Here is an 8,464-nt window from a genome sequence, read left to right on the forward strand (position 1 = left end):
AAACATAAAAAGCAATTACATGAAAGAACATCTAAAGATGAGTAAGTTAGTGTTTGTTTTTTGTCTGCAGATCTGCGTGACCTCTTCTGTCTGTGCCAGCCGCGCAGACCACGCGCAGACATTAGTCTTCGCAGACTGTTTGTTTTTTGAGGCCTGCAGACCTAAAAATGTCTGCGCGCCCTCTTCTTGGCGCCAGAGTCTTCTAACATCTTCAGACATCTTCTAGCCTAAAAAAACATATATATCTTTCTTTTTTTTTAAGTTTTTTTTATTTATATTTTTTCCAACTTTATTAATGATAAAAAATTTGAAATTTTTTTTTTACAAAACTTAAAAAAAAAAAAAAACGTTCGACGATAAATACATGATATTTTTGACAAATTTATAAATAAAGATTTATTACAATAATAGTCGTTGAAGTTGTTTATATAAATACGAAAAAAAATCATAATATATTCTTATACTTTTTTGCCAAATTTTGTAAAACATTATTTAATACAGTATCGTCAATTTCTCGAGAAAATATTTATGGTAAGTTTTTAATGGATTTAATTGAAAAAATCGAAGTTTATTTTCATCCATTTATGTATCAAATTCTTTGATCACTAATTATAATGTTTAGTTATAACTTTGCAACCAAAGTTGTTGGTTTTTATCAAATATATACGGTAATTCATATCATTTTTATTTTTATTTTTTATACAATAATACATAAAAGTTGATCTAGATTTGTTTATTATTTATAACAAAGTCATAAAAATATTAAAAAATCACTTTGAAGTTTAAAAAAACCAGTTTATTTAGATTTCAGTTTATTTTAATAGTCCGCAGATGTTAAAAAAACAATCTTCTTTTTTCATACTGCAGACGTTTGGTCCACCTCTTCTACTGCAGAGGCCTACAGATGTGGTCCGCAGACTGCATACATTTTGCCTCAGAAAAAACAAACATCACCTAAGAGTCATCTTCAGAGGCTAATTGAGAGATGAAGAAAGTGGGGGTGGCGGAGGGAATATCATGGCAGCTGCAAATGGTGGTTGTGAAGGTGGTGGTGGCTGTAAACGGTGGTAGTAGTGAAGATGGTGGTGATGGTGGTGGTGGTTGTAATGAAGATGGTGGTGGAGGGGAGTTGTGGCGGCAGCCGTATTCTTCGAGGAGTTTTGAGAGAGAAATTGATAAAGAAGAATTGTTAGTTCGGGACTTTTGGTTTCATCTAATCTGCATGGTTTCCCACTTTAAATGAATTGGAATCGTTTACTTTCAACTAAAAAGAAGGGATTTACCGAGATATATGGAAAATTGGTAAGCCGGGTCGATGAGGTTGTTACTGTGATACATCATATCAAAGGTGGATAACATTTCAAAATATAGATGGTTTAAACTTTTAATATTATTTTAATGAGAGATGGTTGTATTTTCACCTTAAAAATTTGGACGTCTTAAAAAAATATTATTATTTTATTTGATCTATTTTTAGAAAGATGAGATTTAGATTATAAGGTAGTATATATATATATATATATATATATATATATATATATATATATATATATATATATATATATTAAAGTTATCACCTCTTAGGAACAGTAAAATTCCTATGAGGTTGGCAATGTTCCCTTGATTATAGCTTATATTGCAGTTTGTGATTGGTTTTGGTATACGGGTATTTTGTGGATATAATTTTATTGTCTATATACGTGTTGGTCATCGTCGCTGGTGTGTCGCCGTATTCTCCTCCGCTTTACCAAGCCATCAGGTATACTCAACAAACATCACCGTCTTCCATCCTTCCAGAACTCTCTCTATTCCTCCATTATAGTCTACTATCCCCAGAAACCACCGCCTCATCTCGATCCTTCCTCAACGAGTGTTTCCTGTTCTACCTCCTCCTTTCTCCGCTCAAGAAATCTCCATTAACGCCCGTCTCTTCTTCTTCTGAGAATCGTCGACTTCCACCAACTCCTACCTTAGAAAGTGGGCTTCAGAATCGTCGGCCCCCACAAGCCCTAAAGCACCCCACCGATCGCCGCCTCTTAACCCAATCGATATATCCGGTTTACGTTTCTTCTATGTACCGCCATTCATCCACCGATACCAGTGACTTTACCACCGTTGCTGGTGGTGAATGACGATGTCTTGATATAAACTTTAACGACAACAAATTAGGTGAATGACGACGTCTTGATTCCTCGGTGTTTCTGACTCTACATCATTCTCTCTCACCATTACCGTTAACCTTACCACATGGGTTTTCGACCTGTTGATTTTGGCTTCTACAAATACGCTATTTTTTCTCTCTTTGCTCCTACTAATGGTTTGAACTAAGGTACAGTTACGATTTTATTTTATCCTCTGTCCACAGGCTCCTATTCTTCAATTTGCAATGAAATCAAAACCCCTTGCAACTAGATCTCACGGACTTTTCTTAGCCTAAGAGGTATTTTGTTGTTTCTGTAATGAAATCTACTTCGTTTTCAGCTAAAATCAACTTGTGACATCGTATTTATGAGGGATTCTGAACCATCGATTGGTTTTTCAGGTAAAATTCCCCTGTCTGATACATTTGTTTACTATTTCACTACAACTGTTGGTGGATACTTCAAACATGGTGTTTCCCTCACGTTTTGAACCCTAATTTTACTTTATTAAAGGTAATTGAGAATCTGTATGTTATTGTTCGTGGTTTTCTTGTGTATTTTAGTTTAGTTGATGTAGGTTGTCATTTGTTTCGTTGATTAGTACTTATGATCTTCTATTTTGTCTTTTGTTACAAATTTATCTTCCAACACACCTTTTTTTCATCATTTTGGCCTTCCAAGAGAAACATTTTCTATATATTTGCTTCTAGAGATGTGTTAGAATGACAAACCTTGACCTTTGAATGGACTGAAAAACGAGGTTACTTCTTTCTTTCTATATCTGTAGTTTTTTTTACTTTCTTAAGACATTTTTAGGTTTGGATTTGTTGTGCTTTTTACTAATTTCAGCTATTTTTACAGAATGTAATTAAAGGAGCTCATACACTGTAACATCATATAGCTTGGATTGATTTTGAAAATGGGCTCATTGATGAGGTATCAGATTCACATTAATTTCAGCTTTTTTCGTTTGAAATAATGTTTTGAGTGCCATGAGAATAGATCACATGGAGGTAAAATGCTATAACCGTGACCTTGACAACTATTGTAACTTGCAACTTCAGAAGACTGTTCTAATTTGAAATAGATTTCATTGTTGTCATTGTATTTTGATATTAAATACTAAGTCCATTCTAACATGGTTGAGTAGAAACTTGATAATTAAAGCTACATGTGCATTTGTCAAATTACTTCTAACTTTTTGTTGTTTCACAGCAGTATATATATGGTAAAATGGGGTGCTTACATTTGGCTATTTGCAATTACAGATATTAAAAAGGTATGGATATTTTTTGTTGTGCATTAGTTTTCAATTGTATTTTTTTTTATGAAACAGGAAAAATCCGACTACCCTCTGAAATAATCCCTCCAAGATTGGGATGGAAAGCTTTGACAATACAAATATTCAAAACTTCCTAGATAAAAATTGATACTTTTATTGTTGTCGAGGTCCATCTTAATGTTAAAGTTGACACGTCTGATGGAAATAATTTCAATTTTGTTAAGTATAGTGGTCAGGAGGTCTGGGCCTTGCTGTGAGATAAACAGGCAAACACACACTGGCATTTTTTTGGAGCAACTTCCTGCTAAAATTTAAACGTAAAAACTGAAACCACAAGTATAAAAGCTTATGAAGTTACACCATGTTTCACAAAAAAAATTATGTAGTTTATAAAAAAAACGGATGCATGTGCGTTGACTCTAGCTTCAACATTTTTATCACATTTTCACATAAAAGGGCTATTAACAATTTCATTAACATGTTAGCGTAGCATAAACGTCATGTTATAAACCAATGCAATCGATTTTACAAACATTTACAGCAATTGGTTGGGTTAACCATTTATGTTGTTATAAACCAATGCAATCGATTTTACAAACATTTACAGCAATTGGTTGGGTTAACCATTTAAACTTATACTATACTAAAATTACTAATGCATGTGAGTTTTAAAAAAAAAATGCCGAAATCATAATAATTGATATGGGTATTTAACTAAATATTTATATAGGATATATGATTGATTGTAAATTTTTGAATCCTTTTAATTCATTTGTTGATAAAAGTGCTTTCGATCATTCTTTTCATCTGATCTTTTAGGGATCTTGAAATTATTCATTAGAATAGGTTATTGTTAGCTTTTCGATTTCAAGAAAGTTTACGACTATTGCATATCATAGATTATCAGATTTTCATAATTAAATCATGTGAATTTTAACGTTTTCATGCTTTCTCTTTGGTGTTCTTCATTTTCTTCTATGTTGTAATGATTTAAGGGAGCTATTAAAATTCTTCTATTTATGCACTCCAAAGTTGACAAAGAATAAAATTACTTTCATTTTCTATAAAAAAAAGCAAGAAATATGAAAGTACATTGTTATTGATCTATATTTGAATGAAATATGCTTACGTGTGGTAATCCATTATAACATATTTCGATATTTTATTAGTTTTTTGATGCTTTGTAGGTTACCAATTGCCCTCGGCTTAAAATAACTTTTCAGTTGTAGTCAGAAGTCATGTTCATTTGTTTATTTTTTTTCCATTATTTTTTGGATAATAAAAGAAATAGTATCATAGACAGTAAAGTCTTCTATTTATTAATATAATGCTTTTCCACTTATTTGATTGTTTTTGACATATTTGATTCGTTTAATTATTTGTAATTAGTTTGAAACGTAAATTTCTTTGTGTTTTCTTTATTGAATCGATCCTTTTTATCACCGTTCAAGCGATCAGGCAGCTAATGGAGAAAGATGTGGATGACGTTGGAAAGGTTGCCCACAATCTGTGATGATGTTAGGGAGGAAACTCTTTGGTATGTTTATTTCCTTTAAGTTTTTCTTTATATGTTTTTACCAAATGATTTTTGGATTTAGTTTTTTGTTTTAAAAAAAAATTGACCGAATATGTGGTGTTTAGTGAAAGAAAATGGGAGAGGGTGATAAGAACAATGTCTCTTGATTTCTTTAATGTTTAACAAGTAGATGAGAAACTTTGGTGATGGATTGTCTGAAAATGGAAATTTTATATCTTGGAAACTGTCTTAAATGTCAGTTTTTATTGTTCAATTCATTGTTAGCTTTTTAGGTTCATATATACATGCAATAATTCTCTCTCTTTGATTATTTACATACATTACCAACTTTACCCTTTTGATGTTACATTGAATATGTTGTTGTAGGGGAATAATGATCAGAACATTGACAGAAGCATCCAATGCAACACATCCATATCTGCAGTTCTGCACGTAGAAGCTGTTCGTCAAGATGCAAGTTCCATGAATAAGAAATCAGCAATCTATCTACCTCCTCATAAAAATCTTTTGTAAACATACAGATATACTATAATTCTATTAATGTACCAACCTTATTCAATTACTCTAGCAACCTTCTGTTCATCACTTTCTTTTGGAGTGTTTCAGGTGTGTGTTTATTAGATTGTTGAGAAGCAAGTGGTCAGTAGTAAGAAGCAAAAGGTAGTCAATGGTTTTGTAGCTCGGGCTGTTGAGAAAAAGAAGGTTGCCAAGAAACAGGAAAACGGTTCTTCTGAAGAAAGCTCATCAGAATCTGATGGCGAACCAACGAAGGTATAAAGTTCTATGATTTTATACATATTTGCATATGTTTGGTTTACTATTCTTAAACACGTATTGATGTTTATTAGGGCCTCACTTTGACGTGCTTTACAAATTAATGAAGATATCACTTATGAAGACATATGGTTAATATTTATCTATAATACCAAAACCAGCTACTAATCTGGCAGGTTAGTTGGAAAGAAACAACTACTTTTTTCTTTTCGATTTTCTAAAGTTAAAATTCTAAAAATTTCCTTTTATGTAAAAAATATATTCTCAATTTTCTAAAGTTAAAATTCCAAAAATGCTCTTTTATGTAAAAAAATCTATTTTCTAAAGTTAAATTACTTTTATTTTATTTTTACAGGTGCCGGAGCGAGAGGAGGAAGCTGCACTTTATGCCTTTAAAGTTTAAGAAAGAAGATTCATTTCCAGTAGTCGTATCACTCTTTTAAGGTTAATAGCAACCTACTTTTCTTGCGAATTAATATAGGCATTCTATTTATCTGCAAACATTCTTTTTTAATATTTTTAAATGACTGTCTATATAAATAAGTTTTGTGATAGCATGAAAATTTGGTTTACATCGAGTTTAACATGCTATTGTGTCATCACGATTAATGGCAATAGGGTGTTGTCTACCCATTCAGTTTTCCTATATGTGTATATGATGTTAGCTTTTTTCCTTTTAACTTGATAAATGTATGATTCTATAACATGCTATGGTTATTGGATAATCATGTTTCTCTTTATGTCCAAATTACAATGAATATTATTAAATTAATCATTTTTTTTACTTGTTTAGTTTCCAACTTGCTTTTTATATAATAAAGAGAGCAGTAGTTATGCTGTAGTTGTTTGCCAAATGGATGGAATTCAATTCCTTTGAGAAGTCAAATCATATATACAGACCTTGAACATTTCAGGCAGCAATGATTCAAAGTTCTATATTATATTGACACTTTTCCTTTCTATTTACCTTTAATATGGGTTTGAGGAGTCATTACGTGAGAGACTTCTCACCGCCTCTTCCACTAATGTTTATATGTTTTGTGTACTTAGAAGATCTCCAAAGAATTATAGTAATGGCTTATATATATATATATATATATATATATATATATATATATATATATATATATATATATTCCTGTCTATAACATCCATATAATTGGGTAGATTTTTCAAAATAAAATAGGATGTTATACTAAGTAGATTTGCATTTGACTCTATATTCACATTTAATAAAATCAGGTATTGTTATGTCGTTTAGGAATGGCAACGAACTTTGAGAGGGCGTTCGCAAATACTGTTGGCCTTTCGAACCCCGCAACGCAGGGTTACCCGTCTAGTTTTTTATAATTTTATTTTATACAAGCAAATTTATGATAAAAAAAAGTCAATAAACAATTATTATCGACAATATTGATGAATCTTAAAGTAACTAACATAAAATGGAAATCACAAAACGCTATACATTTATCTTATTTAAATTTTGACTCAAAAAATACAAATATCTTCTTTAAATAAAACTAACAAGGTACTTCTAATTTTAGCAAATAGATACAACGTTTTTTATCCTAAAACATTAGAGATGAGTATGAGTTAGAACCGGTACCGATCTGATATTCTCAAATACTGAATTAGATAAAAATTTGATACCGAGCATGGAACCAAAGTAAAAAATGATACCGATTTTTGCTACACGCACTGCTACCAACAGTAACAAATATTGAATTTCTTAATTCTAGAGTACCGGCTACTGTCCTAAATTAATATAAGCAATATCAGTTTGTGTAAGGATTTTGGATACCCTTGCTCACCTCTACAAAACAGTTGAAAACTTTTATTTTAACCAAAAAGGGTCAATGTCACTATAGTCCAATCAACTATCGTCATTTATCTGATTTGGTCACTAAAGTATTTTTTTTTTGCAATAGGTCATTAAACTTACACCTTACCAATCTATTAAGTCACTTTTGTTTGTTTTTAACATATTTTCCGTTAACCAGTTATTATAAATTACACGAATGGTCCTTATGATTTTAGTTTCTTTCATGGTTGGTCCCACATAAGCACAGTTCATCACCGATATAATCACCGTTCAATTCCGGCAACCACCACCCTCCACATCGGGCAACCTCTTTAACCATTATTTTAACAATCACTCACAAAAAAAAAATTCAATCGATTTTAATTTTTATAAAAAAATAATTTCAACGAGTTTCAATTTTAAAGAATGCATTTAATATATATATATATATATATATATATATATATATATATATATATATATATATATATATATATATATATATATATATATGTTTAGAATCAACATTGAATGAAAGTGTAACAATGTTTATTTGCTAAATAAGAAATTAATTACCAATAAGATATTGGTGATTTAACTTTTTCTTTTAGAGAATGCACCAATACTGCTTACCTTCACAAAGTATATACATGACATGCTTATTTGAATTGGATTATCCGAATGAAATTGTTACACCATGCAACACTAAATGTATTTCACTATATATTTTTATTTGCGACAAGAACCCATATTAAAAACTAATCATTTTTAATGCAACTATTGCACAAAATAATATTAAATGCAGTTTGCAAACTTCTACGATGACATTTTTTAGTGGTCTAGCATATTTTTGGTCGATTTAAGGGATTCAAGTGGTTGGAGTTTCTATCAAATGTATCATATTTTTACTTAAAATCGACTAGTAAACT

General features: G+C 30.8%; 1 long non-coding RNA gene across 5 annotated transcripts; it reads left to right on the forward strand.

Annotated features, from left to right (window-relative positions):
- Positions 1-1,751: 1,751 nt before the first annotated feature.
- Positions 1,752-6,211, forward strand: LOC145162436 (uncharacterized). 5 transcript variants are annotated; one of them, XR_013739111.1, is made up of 9 exons: positions 1,752-2,440; positions 2,543-2,654; positions 3,003-3,077; positions 3,357-3,420; positions 4,875-4,960; positions 5,327-5,469; positions 5,567-5,731; positions 5,809-5,910; positions 6,090-6,211. It is a non-coding gene; the product is annotated as an uncharacterized LOC145162436 (long non-coding RNA). The 5 variants fall into 5 exon arrangements; XR_013739107.1 differs by having other exon boundaries at positions 5,327-5,731; XR_013739109.1 differs by having other exon boundaries at positions 4,882-4,960; positions 5,327-5,731.
- Positions 6,212-8,464: the final 2,253 nt, after the last annotated feature.

The sequence above is a fragment of the Lactuca virosa genome, chromosome 3, assembly GCF_052849685.1.
Source record: "Lactuca virosa cultivar CGN04683 chromosome 3, Lactuca_virosa_CGN04683_v6, whole genome shotgun sequence".
NCBI lineage: Eukaryota > Viridiplantae > Streptophyta > Magnoliopsida > Asterales > Asteraceae > Lactuca > Lactuca virosa.